Genomic DNA, 21,067 nt, shown 5'->3' with positions numbered 1-21,067 from the left:
TCCTACATCCCTCAAAGCTTTTTTTGGGGACTTTTCATGAGATTTTATCTCCCTCACCTCCTCGTCTACTTCAAACATACTCTTTGTCATCTTAGGCAGACTATTCTCTACTTGCATCATCAATTCATCGTCATCTAATACCACCTACAATGCCTATTATGCTGCAGTCCTCGACAACATCATTAACAGTAACAAGCAAATTTCTTCTATCCTAATCTCTACATCTTTAGGTTGTGCCAATCCTCATCCCACCTAACTTGATTCACCTTGCAGTTTGGGCTGATACACCAGCTCCTTAGAGATTTGCCAAATGCACATTTCTCTTTGCCCTTACCTAATCCACCTTCCCTGGCTAGCATCACCCTCCTATTGTGACTGATTTGGTGAGCCTGACATGCTTTCACTTACACACTGCCTCAGACTTCTCAATCAATCTAATGACCACATTTTACTCTTTACCTTTCTTTATTCCATTCCCATGCTATCTACCTATTTATGGCCATCATTCACTTGGACTCACTCTTTATTGACCTTACCACGCGTTTGCTTCCTACCACACCCGTACTGGATACACTTCTGCCATTCCTACACCATAGTTACCACCAAAAAAATTCGGTCAACATTCTCTACCAACACACACTCCATGCATTCTACTACCAATTTCCACTAACACATCTCATAATTTATTACCCAACTATTACAACCACTTTATCCATGGTTTGAACAAATTTTACACTACTGCACACAACTGTCAACACTACTAGTCTGTAATTACTAGTTTTTCTATTGTTATGCACTTCTAGTACCTCGATGATGTACTTGACTAGAGGTACCAGGATGAAGTCATGATACTTTATTTTCCTTTATTTTTCACTGTTCAATTCTAGTGATCCTCCGATTTCATACATTATTGGTGTCCACTTGTAAGCGCCTCCTATCATTTGGACAAACATGTGTACCTCGATTGATTTTGTAGGATATCTTAGGTGAGGACTTTATCCAACATTTGATTGTTTGCGTGCCTATTTTATGTACTGCAGTTATAACATTTATATTCAATAAATTTTCATACTTTTCATGTACATTATCCGTGATTGGTGGTACTTCTCAGCATGACACAGTATTCATATCACCATAGCTGAGCTAGTGGTGGTTGTACTTGGTCACTTTTTATTAAACACTCTAAGATGATAGTTAATTTGCATCTCTTTACAATAAAAGTGATAGTTAGTTGCATTCATTTAGTTTGCATGTTTCTCTTGGGTCTCTTGCGAACACACAATTGGCACACAAATTAGGATAACACACACATAGATCTCATCAACAATGCTCAATAAACAAGGTTACAAACAACAAGTAAGGTTATTCAATAACAAGTCACCACCCAACATACTAGTGCATGGTTAACACTCTACTATTGTGGACTCAGTCTCATCACAAAACTACTACCTTGCATCACACTTCATTCTCGCCTATCATTTATTCCACCTATTACATTATGTGGCTTTTGAATCTCCAACAATTCTAGTCAATATTTCCTTTTATCAAAATTTATTCCTCATTACACCAAATCATCTACTGCAATACGTGGCTTTTGAATCTCAAACAATTTAATTTCATCACATTTTATTTCCTCTCGTCTTCTTCCATTTATCAACATTCATTACATTCAATTTCATTTCATTGCATCCCGGTGCATTTCATTTCGTTATATTTCATTCCATTCTTGTCACATTTCCGTTCATTTATAAATTTTGTATTTCATTTCCATTTCATTCCATCCCCATTCCATTTCATTCCACTCCATTTCTATTTCATTTCATCCCCATTCCATTTCATTTCCTTTTCATTTATCACAATTCACTACATCACATTTCATTACCTTCTATTTCATTTCTTTACATATCACAATTCATTTCATTTTATTATATTTTCCCTCTTTCATTACATTCGTGAATTGCATTTCATTTTTTTCATCACATTACCTTTAATTCATGCATTTCATCTCTTCATTTCATAGCTTTTAAATCTCAAAGGTTGATGTCCCATCCCATGTCTTTTGAATCTCAAACAATTTCATTTCCTTCCATTTTTCACTTTCATTCACCTTCCATTTGTTACATTTCATTTTGCCATGTTTTATTACATTACATTCTCATTACATGTCATCATATTACATTTTTCTCACATTTTTATTGATTATTTCATACCATTCATCCCATTTTCACATTTATTTCATTTCATTCTCATTTTATCACATTCCATTCCATGATACTTTGTCACATTTCCGTTCATTTACATATATTTTTTCATATACACATTCATTTCATTTCATTTCACTACATCACATCACATCACATCTTATTTTCATTTACATCAAATCTCGTTTCATTACATCACATTCTAAACTTCATTTTCATTACATTTCATTTATTTCACTACATTTCATATCATCCCATTATGTTGCATTGCATCTCATTTCATTACATCACATTCTAAATTTCATTTCATTGCATTCCCTTTGTTTCATTACATTTCATATCATCCCATTATGTTCATTACATCTCATCTCATTGCATTATATTCTATCACATTTTCATTTCATGTCATTACATTTTATCACATTCCTTTCTCTCCATTTTTATTTAAATTCATTTTATTACATTCTATTTATCATAGTCCATTCATCACAATTCGTCTCATTACATCACATTTCATCTTACCACATTTACATTTCATTCACGCTTATTTCATCACATTTTAATACATCACATTTCACAATTCACTATATTCCATTACATTCCCTTACATCTAATTGCATTATATCACATTTCATTTTACCACATTTTATTTCATTTCATTACATTTATACCATCCCATCACATTTTCATTCATTACATTATTATTGCCATTTAATTATTTTAATCATTATTCACATTTCACGCCACATTAATCATTCACATATATATTAATATCTACTGCTACTATATCCATCCAATCATATAATCACATGCATACATGAGTCCATGATATAACAAGTGCACACCTCTAAAAATCAACAAGCTCGGATATCTCATAAAGCAAAAGATCAAACAATATATCAAAAGGATAAAAGCAATATGCATATAAGATAGACTGCAAATGATCAAATAACATGAACCTCAACAGATCACAATGTCTATCCACATGAACATCCAAAGATCACCAAGTACATCAACATGAATATCAACTAAACATCAAAAGAATAATCATCCATAATGATGAGTACTACCATAACACATAATGTACACTCATCCTTGCATAAGCGGCTAACCCAAAGGTCCCTTCTCATCGAGGGCACTCATATCCTCTTGTAGTGCCTACTGAGTCGCATCTATTATTGGTATGACTTGTTTGGCTATGGCCCTCTAACTAGTTGACACCCAATCTATCATCGATGGCGGTGGTGGCAATGGTGGCCTCGGTGTCATCGTGGCTATAAATGTCTGTAGTGTACTCATCAACTCACCCATCCAAGCCTCCATGGCACTCATCTGAGCCTCCAAATCAATGGATCCCCCTGGCCTCTCTAGTAGTAGTTGTGCATCTGGCAGCACCTGTTATTGTCCCTGTGGCTGTACATCCTGTGGATCTGTGATTGGAGCCTGTACTCCTGGCCTTTGTCACCAGATAAATTGTAGATCATCGGGCAACTTGGCCCTCACCTGCTCTGCCATATCTTGCTCAACACCTCTATCTTGTTGACCAGCTCCCACTCCACCACCTATCCCCCCTCTCATCCTCACACCTTCGTAGCCTCAAATCCCTCCAACCCTCCTTGCACCTACTGGTCTCTGCACTAGACCTTGTGCCACACCCCTCTGCGGTAGTACCATGGCTACTTGGTCTCCCCCTCCATATCTCCCCTTGCTCTAACCACACCTCTCTCTCCCCATTTGACCCACCATCTCCCTCTCCCTCTCCCCAGACCACCCTTATCATCCTCATCCTCCCCCCCACTCAACGACTCATCAATTCCCAGAATAGGCTCTATTGGATCTGTGTATCTTATAAAGGGATGCTCTCGAAACCATCATGCATAGTCCCCCTCCATCCCTGCATCTGCCTCTCCATCCCACAAAGCCCATGGCTATGGTGTGTCTATCATTTGCAAAAAGGCCTCTAGACAAGCCTCATAATCTAAGGTCAACCCCCATACTGCCCTCTTTGATTGAACTCATGCATAATGTGTTGAACCCTGTGGGATGCCCTATCGCCACTCAAACTGTCTCACCAACTGTCGAAAAGAAAATCACTCTATCACTACAGGTACTCAGCCAAGAAAATATCTCAGACCAAAGAAATATACCATCTCATCATCGTCCTTGGTCCACAACTCTATGAACCTATATGGTCTCCACACAATCTCATCAATATCATCCAACATACACTGCCAATACTCTATCTTTCCCAAATGGGGCTACATGATCACACCAGAGTAAGTATACATGTAAGGCATACTCTAACGTCATTGTTGCACACATACCAGATGAGTAATGGGTAAATGCTCTCATGTCCATAGCTATAACAAAATCACTCCTATTGATAGTGATAAGGCCCCTAAATATACAACCCGATGCAAGTCATGGCACAAGTGGGCCAATATACAGCTACCCCATGCAAATCTTCATGGCTGATCTATCATATCTTATATCAACTGACCCCATCCAATTGGGCATCCTCATCCTCGTCGATCTGGCAAAAAAAAACCCTCCTATCAATCTAGCCAAAACTGTCAACATGTTAGAATCTGAAAAGATTAATAACCCAGAAAACTAGTGCAAAGAGTAAATATCTAAACTATGAATGCAAATGATACAAAATCAAAATAGCATCATAGAGTTAGTCTCCAAGAGAGTAATGCAAATGCTGGAAGCAGAATAACATTAAGAGGATGCAAAAACAAGCGATACAAATACAAGCCAGGTAGCATACTTATATAGGCTAGGAAGAGGGAGGAGGTGGCAACACCAACCAATGAGGAGCAACCATCTATTGGACTAAAGATAGCAAAGTATCTTCCCAAGATAGCTAATGGATGCTCACATGTAGGAAGGTGACACCTCACAACCATTCACCTAATAAGACATGCTTTATTAACCTAAGCAAGATTATTAAAAGTGTAGGAAAAACCTAGCAAAATAGGAAAAATAAAAAACTACACTAACATAGCAATGGATCATACTGCAGCATCTGGAACCATGATACACTATCATCCCCAATGATATCATCTTTGAACAAATCTTTGAAAGCAGTTTCATCTACAATCTGATCATAGTACACTAGATCCCCTATTGTTAGGATCCACAATATCTGATATACATCCTCTGGAGTCATCGTCATCTCACCCATTTAAAAATGAAAGGTGTTGTGGTCTGAGTGCCATCGCTCGACCATAGTGGTCAATAGCCCCTTGTTCACTCAAACCTGGGGCATCTGTAGTAAATAAGTAGACCTACATCTGTCAATCACCTGCTACTCCTCAACTGACAATCTGCCTACTGCATCTAAGGGCCATGGATACAATCCTTGCACCATGAGCTTGTGCCCACGTACCTGTTTGCATCAACCAAACACATGACAATGCCAATTTTCATCCCAAGTGATCATCATACATCAATCTACTATCTATATCTAGCCAATCAGCTATGGGTTCTATCTTGGACTTGTTACTTGTTTTTCTCTATCCTGAGTCAAATCCATTTTTTTCCCTACTTTATATCCTGAACTAGGGCATCATTCTATCTATCATCAAATTGATCCTAAGTCATCACTTCATGACTACCTGATTACTATTGTTTACTCACTATGACACATCCCTGGTTGGTTTTATGTTATCTTACACTTAGCTATGGCTTTACAATCTTATTTCTGCCCTTCACAATTCACTTGCACTATTTCCTAGGAAAAATGTGTTATAAGATCCCTCAAATGCACTAGGAAATCCATATGCGCTATTATAACATTGGAATGTGTTGTTTCCTAGATCGAATGCACTATAACATATGTAAGCACTCTCAAAGTGCTCATATGCACTATTTAATAGTGCATAAGTGCTATTATAAATATATGTGCTAAAACACAATGCATATGCGCTACAAGATCATTCAAATGCACCTAACCACTCAAATGCGCTATTTAACACTACAAGTGCACTATTTCCCTAATGAATGCACTATTTTTCTCTTACCCTGGGGTTTTAAATGTGATATTTCACTGCATGTATGTGGTAAAAGAATGTTTGAATGTGCTAAAATAATGCATATGTGCTAAAAGAAACCCTAAATGCACTACAATACCTAAACTATCACATTTATCAAAAAAATCGCATGAAATTCTAAACAAACTCAGGTACACATGTAAAATCTTAATTATAATGGAGGATCTCAATGAATTACCAGGGCACTATAGTCTGCTAGATGCTCGTACTTGTGACCCCTCTCAAATATTTTCTTTCGTAAAGGGACCACCATCCTCGTTAGTTCAGAGCTCCAAAATGCCAAATGTCAAATGAGAGTGTAAAAAATGACAAGGGTAAATAGCCTTTTGACCTATTTAACCCTCCTTAAGGGAATTTATATCATTTTTTCCCTATATTTACCCATCATTGTCACCTTTTTGCTCACTTTTGTGAATTGGGTATTGTATTAAATCAACTTGATCATCTTTATCTATCAATTATCCAACATTTCATAAATAAAATTGAAACCTCCTTAGTTTTCACACATTCAATTTTTTTTCCAATTTCATTTCTGAGGGGGCAGTATATCCGCGTCTAAACTAGGGCATCCAAATTAGGACATCAAAATTTTCTAAAAAAATAAAAATGTTCTACCTTAGCCAAAAATTTTAAACATCAAATCAACCAAAACCAGGGTATCAAGTAAAAACATCACAACATCAATAAGCAAAATCAACGATAATTAAAACATCAAATCATCAACGATCAGACACCAAACCATCAACAAACAGACACCATGACAACTACGAAATGTCAAAATATCATAGAACATACATACAATCATCAGAATTTGACCTAAAATCAAAAAATCAAGACAGTCTTTCAAATAATATGCTTCGCATATCAGCTCAAAGAGGGGCATTTGTAGACACCCAAAAATTGGAAAAGACCTTAATTACGTGATTTCAATCAATCAGCACAAATTAAGGAGGAAATCAGAGGAAAACAATAAACTTTCAAATTAAGGATTACATCAGGTCATCAATTGGTTAAATCATCTATCAAATTAATAAGACCTAAACCAACTTCAAAAGAGGAGAAAAATAATTCAAAATCATAAAATGAAATTCAAAAGGGAGAGGGAAAAGATAAAATTTTGAAAATAAATGGAACTTTTATTAAATTGATAAATCCATTTATCCTCACAAAATGAAAATCTTCCTTTTATATAAAGAATTGAAAAAAAATCCACATTTATCCTCAAAATCAAGACTTTTGGACTCCTCTTCTTGTCTCTTATGAGATATTTTAGTTGAAAAGAAATCCACATTTATCTCAAAATCAATATTTTTGGACTCCTCCTCCTATCTCTTATGAGACATTTAAGTTGAAAATAAATCCACATTTATCCTCAAAATCAAGACTTTTGGACTCCTCCTCTTGTCTTTTATGAGAAATTTTTAATTTCACCTCTGTCCACTAGTTAAAGGTAAAACCTAGATTCTTACCCCAACCCCTTCTAAAATCCTATAAATAGAAGGAGAATTCAAGAACAAAAGAACCCAAGTTTTAGACATATGCATTATAGGCATATTCAGAGTTGTCATATTGAGCATATTAGCATTGTTATTCTAGCAAGTTTATGTCATTTTGATAGCAATTTAGCTTTGTTTTCATGTTATTTAGTATCATCTTAACACATGTTTAGCTCATTGCATGTCCTTTTTGATAGTATTCTAAGAGTTGTTACTCACATGTAATCTGCATTTTCATCTTAGATCTTGCATACATACTGTTAGATCTGCATTTTAAGCATATTTCTCATTCTAGAACTATCACTAAAATGCTGGTCTGAGAGCATTCTTAGTGGCTGTAGTTAGAGAAACATGGGACATTCGTATATTTTGCATTTTGACAATGATTTCTTAGGTTTAGTCTAGTTCATTGTCATTTTATCTGCACTCTACATTAAGGTTTCATGAATACGCAAATATTTTGTGTACAATAATCATTTCAATAAGTCACAACACTTCATAACTAAAATCCTTGGGAAAAGTTTTGTTATTGTAAATAAATAATTATTATTACACTTTACTTAGGATGATGCATTTTTATATTAGTTATCATGTAGACACTTAAGAATATGCATAGTCATATGAGTTGACTTGTTGACAACACAGGAGTTAGCAACTTATTTGATCACATGGTGTCTACAACATCTCTTTATGAGATACACCTGTGCAAACTTATCCTCTCATCATCACACAAACTCTTGTGCTCAATGGAGGATAATCCACTCTTGGTAGACATTTGCTTAGTTTTGATGTTTATCTCTTTACTGACTCCTAGTCATTCTAATTGCCTTTATATACAAGGCACTTTTAGTGTGTATTTATCTCATATTTCATATCCAATCATCAGATATACATTATCATCTTGATCATTATTAAGGTTCTCATTTGATCATCATTAGTCTCTCTTGTGCTATCTACTGAGCTTCTTGATCTTGGTGTTGAATTATTTCTTTAGGCAAATTCTTACATGGTATCAGAGCTATACCAATTTTTTACATGGTACTAGAGCCACAGGAGCTTCATTGCATAGCCATTGGAGATATTTTTTGCAGGTCAAGATTGGAGCTTGCTGGTGCAAATCAGATATTGGTATCACATTCAGAAGGTCAAAAAACCCCCAAATTGACTTTTGTTTCATCAAAATCGGACATCTGAGGTGAAATCTAGAGTCATTTGATTTTTGGAGGTGCTACGATGATGATTCAGGAAAAATAATTACAGAGGTGATTTTCAAATATCAATATCTCCCTCATATGGACTCCTTTTTTTAAGCAATTTGTTTTGTTTTGGGGTAGAATTTTGTGATCTACACATTGGTGTAGGTTGTTTCAAATCTTTGTTACTGAATTTTTTTGTAAATTGCAAATCTCAATTTTTGCAACTTCAAAGGCTTAGTTTGGGCTCATCTAGACACATATTTAGGTTTTTTTTTATTTGAGAGCACATAATTTTTTGTCTACTTTCTAGATTTGGTATCAATTTGGAGTAATTTTGAGTAGACATAGTACTTTTAAATTTTTGTCTCATTTTGGCCTATTGGAACTTGTAATTAATTAGATCCTTGAAAGGTCTTGTGTCTTATCTTGTTGAGTTTGATATGGTTTCATATTTGTTGTTGTAACCATCAAAATCAAAAGTCCACTTAGGCCCTAAATTGGCAAGTGGCCATTGTAATCGCACTAAATATAAAGTGTGAAATCATGCATTAGGGGGGTTTCTTTAATTTTTTTGCATTTTGGGGGTGCATACATTTATTTGATCTCATGGAGTCATGTCGAAAGTGTTACTTTGGTTTAAGATCCAAATTGAAAAAAAGGAACTATAAAAAATGGAGTGCTTTGATGATTGATCATCTAAGAGAACATAAGGAAGTGTTTCCTTATCTATGTTCAAAGATATTTCCACCTAATACTAATTAGGGACATCTTTCTCTTCTTCTTTGCTTTATGTATAATAGTATGAGTAAAGAATCTTTTGCTCCTCTTAGTAAGGCAAGTAGTCCTCATGATGTTTGGATGTGTCTTTGGGAAGCATATGGAGATCCATGAGTCCATCTGTTACTAGAGGACATTCTACCTCCAATTACTCTAGTTGGTTACCTACAACTCCAGTTGAGATCATACCTCTTGATGCTCATGTTGCTTCTACAAATCCAGTTCCAACAACAGATGCTCCTAATTTAGTACATCAGGAAACACCATGTCTTCCTATTTCAACTTCATGGGATGACTTCCTTCCAAACATTCCAATGTTGTTTGTGGAGTCTTACATTGAAGATGTGGGAGACATTATTGATGATATCCATCTTCTCTTTGTTGAGGAGAATTCTGCTTCACTTGTTGTGAGGTAACACTCTGACCCTCAACCACTTCATCTTTCTTTTGAGACTAACATGGTTGTGGACATTTCTTTTCAGTAGTTGGAGGAGGACTCTTTTACTTCAAAGGTGACATATCAGTCTTTGGAGATTGTATTCCAGTTTCCTTAGACATCATATATTTTGAGGATTCTTCCTGCTAGTTGGGGAGCATTCTCTACTACACCTATGGCACCACTTCTTCCTACAAGGAGGAACATCATTCAGTTTTTATGGTGCAGCTTCTTTAGTTATCAAGTAACTTCTTTCATGGGTTTGCATTCATCATTAAGGGGAGGCTACATTGCTTCTCTTCCCATATCTTCCTATAAGGATGATTCCTTGTCTTTGGAGTTTGATTCACTTTCATACATGGACATGTTACCTTGTTTGCCAACTTCTTTTGAGCATCTACTAGATTGGCTTGTGGCATCTACATTCATCAAGGACTTGTCAACATATAAGCAAACTTTAGCGGCAGCATCCATAGCATACTACATATGGATTCCTCATCCATCTTCCTATCCAGAATGGGAAGTATGCTTGCACCTATACTTGGTGTATCTTCTTCCTAATAGGAAAAATGTCATTTGTAGGCATTGGATACTTTTTTGTCTTCATAACATCCTTGTAGGAGATTATTCAATATGGGGGGATACCATCATGTATATTTTCTTATGGGGGATATATGCTTGTACATGCATGATGTATGTCATACTAGGGGGGTCTTGATTACTCCATCCTTGCATGCATCTTGTATTTCTTCATCTCTCTTTTTGGAGGAAGTTTTTCCCATGAGCTTTTCCCTCTTTCTCTATTTTCAGAGAGATTGCATTGCTTTGCATCACATTGTATGTAGAGCATTGCATTTGTACATGGGTACCTAACATGGCCTAATAGTTGGGACCCACATTGCATTTTGCATTTAGCTTTGTGAGCTTAAGTGCATTCCCCTAAGTTGCACTTAAGGTGGGTGTTAGTGTAAATAATTAATTATTATTACACTTTACTTAGGATAATGCATTTTTATATTAGTTGTCATGTAGAAACTTAGGAATATGCACAGTCATATGAGTTGTCTTGTTGACAACATAGGAGTTAGCAACATATTTGAGCACATGGTATCTAGAACATCTCTTTATGAGATAAACCTATGTAAACTTATCCTCTCATCATCGCACAAATTCTTGTGCTCAATGGAGGATAATCCACTCTTGGTGGACATGTGTTAAGTTGTGATGTTTATCTTTTTACTAACTCCTAGTCATTCTAGTTGCCTTTATATACAAGGCACTTCTAGCATGTATTTATCTCATATCTCATATCCAATCATCGGATATCCATAATCATCTTGATCATTATTAAGATTCTCATTTGATCATCATTAGTCTCTCTTGTGCTATCTACTGAGCTTCTTGGTCTTGGTGTTGAATTATTGTCTTAGGCAAATTCTCACACGGTATTAGAGCTATACCAAATTCTTGCAAGTCTCAATACTTTTTAATCACAATATTTTTGAAGAGTCACAACTATTCATGAGTATGACCCTTTTGAAGGTTCACATCCTTTCAATATCATTGATAACTTTTCAGAAAGTCACTTCCTTATTTTCTTCATATTACTCTCCTCTTCCATTTTTCCTTTTTGAACCTCTATCTTCTCCTCTTCTTTTTCCTTGTCTCTAAAATAAACTCTCCTCCCTTTTATATCTTAATTTTAAGGAGTCATGTCTATTTGTTAAACATCTCTTGACTTTTCAATATATTTAGTTAATTTATATTATTCTATGTAATATTATTTATTTACTTATTTGTGTTTATTATTATTTGTTGTTAAATTCTATTTAGAAAGTTAACATACTTTCTACAATTTTGTCTTTTGTATTAATCTTATTTCTTTATTTACTCATTGAAATTTAATTATTTAAAATATCATACTAAATATTATTTCATTGACAATATAGATTAAAAAATATATATTTTTTAAAAAAAAGTATTAGTTCAAATATAACTTTATTATCATTATTTATTTAATAACATTGTATTATCTAATAATTATTATTAAAATTCTATCTTAAAATGGGGATATGACAGTCCACCTTTCCTCAAATTGCTTGTCCTCAAGTAGTTAGATAATTTCTTCTATTGAGTTGAAATATATACTTGTCTTATTCTAAATTCTTAGGTTGCTATCATGGATATGTTTGCACCCTTTTTAATAGTCATCAACTTTTTGCATTAGTCTTTCATATAAATTGTTTTTCTAGATCATCTTCAACCCTACAGGATGACAAGACCATTCTCTGATACTATTGTAATGTCCCCACTATTAGGGTTAGTTTGGGACAAGTAATACGTGCAAAATAATGGTTAGAATCACAATAATAACAAAACTAACTATATTATTCTACCCTCTAATTTAACCTCAATCTTAAGGATGTCTTTGGATTAATCTTCCTAGCTCATAGGTACCTCATCGTCTTCTTGGGAGCACACCCCTTAAGATTCTTCTTGGACAGGCATCCTCTATCCAAAGCCAATCACATATGCATATGTTGACATCATCATAATATTCTAACACGTTGATTCTCGACCATGATAGACAATGGAGATCTTAATATCTCACATGCTCCATGCTTTGAGTCTCATTAATCTCCATGGTGTTAACCCCATGAGCTAACACAATATTATCCACAAGTATGATTTATTAATATAAATAAATTCATAAACATAATTAAATAAATATAATCCATAAACATACCTTTCTTACATTCTTCTTTTCTTGGTCCATGTGGCTGTATCGTTAGTCGACCTTTCAATGAATTATTTGTTCTAGATTATCTCAACTCTATATTTACTTTCTAAAATTCTTCATTTTCTTTTTATAAGGAAATGATAAAATATACCTTTGTGTTTCTTCTTTTCCAATAGTCACAACCTTTCATAATACAAATCTTTTTAAAAGTCACAACCCTTCATAGTTATAATCCTTTCGAGAAGTCATAGCACTTCATAACTAAAATCCTTTGGAAAAGTCCCAATACTTTATAATCACCATATTTTTGACGAGTCACAATTAATCATAAGTAGACCCTTTTGAAGGTTCACATCCTTTCAATATCATTGATACCTTTTGAGAAAGTCACTTCCTTATTTTCTTCATATTACTTTCCTCTTCCATTTTTCATTTTTGAACTCCTATCTTCTCCTTTTCTTTTTACCTCTCTCTAAAATAAACTCTCCTTCCTTTTATATCTTAATTTTAAGGAGTCACGTCTAATTGTTAAGCATCTCTTGACTTTTCATTATATTTGGTTAATTTATATTATTCTATATTATATAATTTATTTACTTATTTATTTGTGTTTATTATTATTTATTGTTAAATTCTGTTTAGAAAGTTAATATACTTTCTACAATATTATCTTTTGTATTTAACTTTATTTCTTTATTTGTTCATTGAAATTTAATTATTTTTTAATTATTTAAAATATCATACTAAATATTATTTCATTGATAATATAGATTAAATAATAATCATTTTATATTTTTATATTTTAGTATTAGTTTTAATATAACTTTATTATCATTATTTATTTGATAACATTGTATTATATAATAATTCTTATTAAAATTCTATCTTCAAATGGGGATATGACACTTTTTAATAAAGTGGAGCTATCCACTATGATAGTGCTTATCTAACAAGTTAAAAATAATAATAAACATTGCTATTAAACCAGAATATTTATTGGAAAAATACATTTTTATTTTAGTCATGCATAATGATGATGTTATTCAAGTGGAATATTTTAAGCCAACTTACAAGTTATTAATAAAAAATTAATTTTTAATTATGAATTAACTCATAGAAAGCCCACAACGATTACTATCTAATATGAACTCATTGAAGCGTAAATTTATTGGTGTAAAGGAGCTATATTTGGTTCATTCTACGTCATATTAACACTTAAATATGTTTACAAATAACATATTTATGTCATCTACTTTTGAATCTCGTGTCAAACCATTGTGGTTATATCACAATCTTTAGTTGTCCTATCTTTCACCTTGCCCATATAAGTAATGTTCCTCCCATACATTTTATATCATGTAATATCTCATACACATTGTACATTCTAGTATTTATTTCTTGTTTCTCCCTCATAGAAGGTTATTTTTGGGTTTATGAGTTATCTTAACTACTTGAATTCATTGTGGGACTCTTACAAGAATTTAGTGCTTTAGAATTCAATCTCCTCAATTTAGGAGTAATTTTGTTAAGAACTTTTCAATAAGGTGCATTTTGGTGCGAAATAGATCTTGTCATTGAATCCAAAAGTTCCAAGAACCTAAAAATATGTATAAAATTTGGTAGAATTTAGATCTAAAAAGGAGTAATTTTTAGAAGGGTTACAGATTTATGCTAAAATATTGTACAAATCATAGTAAATACATACAACATAGATATTCAATGTACATTTTTATGTGTCAATATTTGTTATGTATTAGTCTATGGTATATTTTTAGGGGTTTTTAATTATTTTTTATTCATTTCATAGAAGATATCATTAGTATGTCATAAGGGACCATAGCCCTAGGTATGATATAACCCAAGGGATAGTCCTTAATGAGAGGCACACCCACTACCACATCTCCCTATATTGTGTTGTAGCCTCTATTTATGGTTGAGGACTTTATAAATGCTTTGGATTTGGTTAGCAAATTCTATAAGAATACTCCCTTTATGTGTAGTACAACCAATGTACATATTTTTTACATTAACCTTTAGAAACATGTCAACCTATAGTACATTATTTGGTGTTTTAAGAAATTATTCATTGGTAAGTAGGAGATATTTTCAATAGCAAGTCAAGTTGTGATATTACTACGAGGATTCAACTATGTAGTTTTTTTTAGTTAAAATCATTGACCCATATTTCATGAGCAATGGTTCACATGAACCCATTTCTCATGATAATGAATTGAACACTTAACACTCCTTGTATCTAGGTGATGCTCATAGAGATGGGTTTGTGTGAACCACTACTCATGAAAAATGGGTCAATGAGATTGACTCGATAAAAATACATAGTTGAATGATGATAGCAATAACAAAAATTATTTATTATGTAGAAATTTTCAACACTAAGTCATAGGGGTGATGGTGTTGAAAAGAGATTGTTTGAAGTGTAGAACCTATCATGGAACAGTCAATTTTTTGTCAATGATATCAAACTTGTTACTTGCTAGTGAGACAATTGCTTTTTGGTTGGAATGGTACCATTTGATTGATTGATGAAGAGGCTTTGAAAAGAGAAGATAACAAGAGAACCTAGAGAAAGGTTGAGTTATTTAGTGTATAAAAGGAGCACTAAGACCAAGTAATACATTTATGATATTATGTATTGTTGATCTACTTAAAGCTAAAGTAAATGGTTACTTTAGCTAAGCCAAGAAGAAGTGGTTTTATAAAAAGTGTCTGCCAAGCCTGACCGAGCAAACAATATAAGACGAGCAAATTCTAGTTCAGACCGAGCAGAAAGTTAGTATCTGTTGAGTGTCAATAAAATTTAGTAAGTATCAAGCATCAGGGAAATAATAGTGGTCACTGAGTTGAGAAGACATAGTTGGTGTTGAGCATTAGAAGACTGTTATTGTCGAGTGAACAATGTAGATGTCGAGTGACAACAAAAAAGTGTTAAATCAAAAATTTGATGAATCTGAGCTGACTAATTTGATTTTTTGAATTATGTGAAGCGTGTGGAAGATAATTATGATGAGTTGGTGGTACAGAATTCAAGATAAACCATTTTGAGGTGAATTCAAGGAAGATTGTAGAAGTTTCTAGAGGGACTAAAATAGAAAAGTGGGTAGATTCATTGAATCTTACCTAACCCTAAAATGGACGATTGTGGTTAAATGAAAAAATATCTAAATTCTCTATTTATAAAGATAGCAGGCTAGAAGCAAAGATTATCATGTGCGAGAACCTAAGGAAACCGAGAAGTCTAGGGTGGTGCTTCATATGGTGGCCAAATAGAAGAGACTGGAATCGACATACAAAGCGAGAAGGCTTAAGAGGTTGAATGCTTGAAGGGTGACCAAACTATTAGAGATGAAAAGTATGAATGCCAAACAGAATGGAGGACTAAACCAGAGATCTGTAATCGACAAGTGAGTTGTATTTTATTATTAGATCATATCCTACTGTTACTTTCTAACAATTGTATCAGTGTGGATAAAACCTTTGGATTAAGGTTGACCTAATAGTCATTTGTAAATCCTTTAATTAGGTGATATTCTAATGAAATGTTCTAAAGTTCTCTAACAAGGCTCACTCCTAATAGGGTGATTGAAATCCTTTAACTAGGTCATATGTAATAGTATGTATTGTAACCTTTAATAGGGTTGACTTTTAACAAGGCATCACTTCTGAAGAGCAAAATTGGGTAGCATGTTACTAGTGATTTTTCCCAAACTGGGTTTCCACATAAAATCTTCAAGTGTCAAATTGTGTGAATGATTTTGTAGTATTTGATGTTTACATTTCTGCAAAGTTATTTTAACCTAGGACAGTGACCCTACTAAGTTAAGGTATTGGATGATCTAATGGATGCATGTATGATATGTTTTTTTGGATAGGAATTTGTTAAGCACTGGAAAGTTTATTTGTACATTTGGACCTTGGATAACTGATTCACCCCCTCTTAGTTATTCTAAAGAATTCCAACAATTAGTATCAGAGTGTTGGTGCTTGTGATGAAATAGTTTGAAGGTACTAAAAGCTAAAGATCAAGATGTATGGAAAGGAGGTGCCCAAACTGAACAAGGAAAACTTTTATACATGGAAAAGTTTGATGAAGCTATATCTAGGAGGTCCTGCAGACTATGCACAATCTACCATCACCATTGAGCATGTTGATCCTACTGGAGCCCTTACTATTGATGATATGAAAAAGAAGAAAGAACACAATCAGGCAATGTTAGAGCTTGCCTATGCCCTAAGCTACTTAGAGTTTGATGACATCGAAGGATGTAATTATGCTAAGAAGATGTGGGATGCTATAGAGATGATCTATGCAGGAGATAACAATGTTCTGAGAGCCAAAGTTGAAAGTCTAAGAGAAAAGTTCCATGACATGAGAATGCAAGAAGGTGAGACTATAGTCCAGTATTGCATAAGAATAAAAGATGTTGTGAATGCTATCAGAGGAGAAAAGGGTGTTATTGAAGATGAGACTATGATCAGAAAAGTATTGAGAACCCTGCTACCTATCTATACTATTAGAGTCTTTTCCATACAAGAGCTAAGGTGTGTTTTTGGTAGTAATTTAACCCTTGAAGGATTGATGGGTAGACTCACTGCTTTTGAACTTTCTAATTTTGATAATTTCAAAAATGAAAATATTGAATCTACTTTCAAATCTAAACCGACACTGAAAGAACCTAAAGAGAAAAAGAAAAAGGTCAGGTATGTTTCTAGTGAAAGTGATACAGATAAAGATGATGTAGAAGAGCTTGAATCATTTTTGGTGAGGAGATTTCAAAGAAGCAAAGAGAAATACAAAGATAAGCTACCTATCATGTTTTTCAATTGTAATGAGGTTGGTCATATTGTTGCTAGGTGTCCAGGGAAGAAGAATGATAGAAGTGGAGATAAATATAGAGGTAAAAGAGATGAGAACAAAAAAGATTATAAAGATAAAGGAAAGAAGTTTTGCTACATTACTGAAGAGGAAACAAAAGATGGATCTAATGATCATGATGATGAAGTTGTGTATGTTGCTATGAAAGATGATTCTGATGAAGATGAGATAACTACATTGATATCTTATGTGAACAAAAGTGATAGATGGATCATTAGCAGTGGATATTCACATCACATGATTGGAGATAAAAGTAAGCTCATTACCCTTGAGTACTACAATGGAAATAGTGTTAGATTTGGTAATAATGCACCATGTTTGATAAAAGGTAAAGGATCAATCAAATTGACAGAAAAGATTATGTGTAACAATGCTTACTATGTAGAAGGACTTAACTATAATTTTTTTGAGTATGTCACAATTGAATATTTTAGGTTGCAAAGTTGAATTTGATAACAAGAAAGCAAATATCTTTGACACTGATGGAAAACTAATTGGAAATAGAGATCAGACTAGAGGTAATCAGTTTTATCTTGACATGAATGATGTTACTTTTCTTGTTGTAGGATTTGATGATGTGAGGCACAAGAGGTTACGTCATGTTAACTTTGATAACTTAGTCAATATCAGTAACATGAAAAGAGTCAAAGATTTGCCAAAACTAAAGAAATCTGATAATGTGATTTGCAAACAATGTCAATTAGGCAAGATGACAAAATCTAGTTTTAAAAGTAAGACTCACTCCTCAAAAGAAATTCTAGAATTAGTTCATATCAATTTGTGTGGACCAATTGATGTGCAAAGCTACAAAGGTGACAAGTACATTATCCTATTTGTTGATGATTATTCTAGGATGATGACAATTATGTTTTTGAAACAAAAATATGATTCCTTTCAAATGTTTAAATGTTATTTAGTAAGAGTTGAAAAGGAGATTGGCAAATTCTTGAAATATCTGCAATCTGATAGAGGTGGATAATTTACATCAAATGAGTTTGAGATATTCTGCAATGGTAGAAGAATCAAAAGACGGACTTATGCACATAGGACCCCTCCATAAAATGGGATTACTGAAATGAGGAACAAATTTTTAATGGACTATGCTAGAACATTGTTGATGGAGAAGAATGCTACTTTGAAATACTAGAGAAGCTATAAGTATAGCTATCTATAACTTGAACCAAGTACAAGTCATGAAAGATACAAATTCCACATCTTTTGAACTATGGTATGGATACTCACCCAATATAAAATATTTTAAGCTATTTGGAAGCAAGTGTACATTCTTAAGGACAATTGGAATGGTAAACTTGATGCTAAAAGTGAAGAAGGTATATTCCTAGGCTATTCCACAAGAAGTAAAGCTTATAAGTGTTTAAATAATAACACTAACAAAGCTGTGGAAATTGCAAATGTGAAGTTTGATGAATATATAAAGGTACATGAAGTTGAACCTAAGAAGGAACCTAAAGAGTATAAAACCTTCATATACTACTATGAAGACATGAATGCTGATGAAGTTGCGAACCAAGGTTTAAATCAAAAGTAGAAAGTATTAGTGATTTCCAACTCACATAAAATGGATGTCGAGTTGCATTTAGGAACCGCGTTGCATTCAAGAGATGAGTTGCAGGTAAAAGCCAAGGCACATTCTGATATTAAGATTAGTGTACATGAAAGGAATGCCAATTTACCTAATAGAGGAGTACACAATGATTCTAAAGTTGACAAACCCATTAAAGAAAGAAGAGCATAACCAAGATTGTCAAAGTATGTCAGGAGACATCACTCTAATGAACAAATTATTGGAGATAAAGAAGCTAGACCAATGAAAGGAATAAGTTGAGAAGTGATACATGTTTGTTAAGCATGCATGAACCTAAGTCAATGGAGGATGCATTAGAGAATGAAGACTAAGGTAAAGCCATGAAAGAAGAGATTAATTAGATTGGGAATGATAAAACATGGACTCTAGTACCCAAACCAGAGAACAAGAATATGATTGGAACCAAGTGGGTGTACAGAAAAAAATTGAATGAGAATGGTGAAGTCACAAGAAATAAGGAAAGATTAGTTTGCAAGGGATATGCACAAGAAGAGGGAATTGACTATGGAGAGATATTTTCCCCAATTGCAAGATTAGAAGGAGTAAGAACTTTGCTTGCTTACTCTGCATACAAAGGTTTCAAAGTTTATCAAATGGATGTGAAGTCAACATTTCTAAATAGTATACTAGAAGAAGAGGTTTACATTGAACAACTAGAAAGATTTGTTGATCCAAACAATAAGAACATTGTATGTAAACTACACTAAGCTTTATATAGTTTAAAGAAAGCCCCAAGAGCATGGTATGAAAGGCTTCACAATTATCTTGTGAAAATTAGTTTTGAGAAGACTGATGATAACAACAATTTGTATTTGAAGATAGGAGGTAAAGGATCTTACTATAAGAAATATTTTTTGATTATATCATATTTGGAGGACAAAATGCATTATGTAAAACATATGCAAATGAAATGAAGAAATAATTTGAGATGTCTATGTTTGGAGAGATAAAGGTCTTTGTTGGTTTGCAAGTATATCAGATGAAATATGGTATTTACATCACTCAATCTAAGTATGTAAAGGAAATATTGAAAACTTTTAGTAGGGAGGATTCAAAACCTTTTAGCAATCTTTTGGTGATAGGACACAAACTATCCAAAATTGATGATTCTGCTGAAGTATATCAAACATTGTACATGTCTATGACTGAAAAATTGTAATATGTAATACATAGCAGACCTCCCATTACATTAGTTGTTGGGATTGTTTCAAGGTTTTTTGCAAATCCTAAGGAGAATCATTTGATGGTTGTTAAAAGGATCATGAGATACTTGAAAATAATAGAAGACTATGGTCTATACTATGAAGAGTACAAGTGGTAGAGTATTTTTCTTAGGAAAGAGATTGCCACCTAGACCAGTAAGAAAAAAAATTGTATATCTCAGTCTACTGCTGAAGCTGAATATGAGGCTATTGCAATAAATTACATAAATATGGTATGCATCAAATAAATACTCAAGGGAATGAAGGAAGAAATTAATGAACCTGTGGTACTTTATTGTGATAACACAAGTGATATAAACATATCAAGGAACCATGTTATGCACACAAAGACAAAGCACATTGCAATCAACTATTATTACTTGAGAGATTTGGTTCAAGACAAAGAAGTGAGAATGGAATATGTGAATACAAAAGAACATATAATTGATATATTCACAAAA

This window comes from Cupressus sempervirens, chromosome 3, assembly GCF_028749045.1.
Source record: "Cupressus sempervirens isolate cs-2001-9-10 chromosome 3, ASM2874904v1, whole genome shotgun sequence".
Classification (NCBI taxonomy): domain Eukaryota; kingdom Viridiplantae; phylum Streptophyta; class Pinopsida; order Cupressales; family Cupressaceae; genus Cupressus; species Cupressus sempervirens.
Note: the sequence above shows the minus strand (reverse complement) of the source record.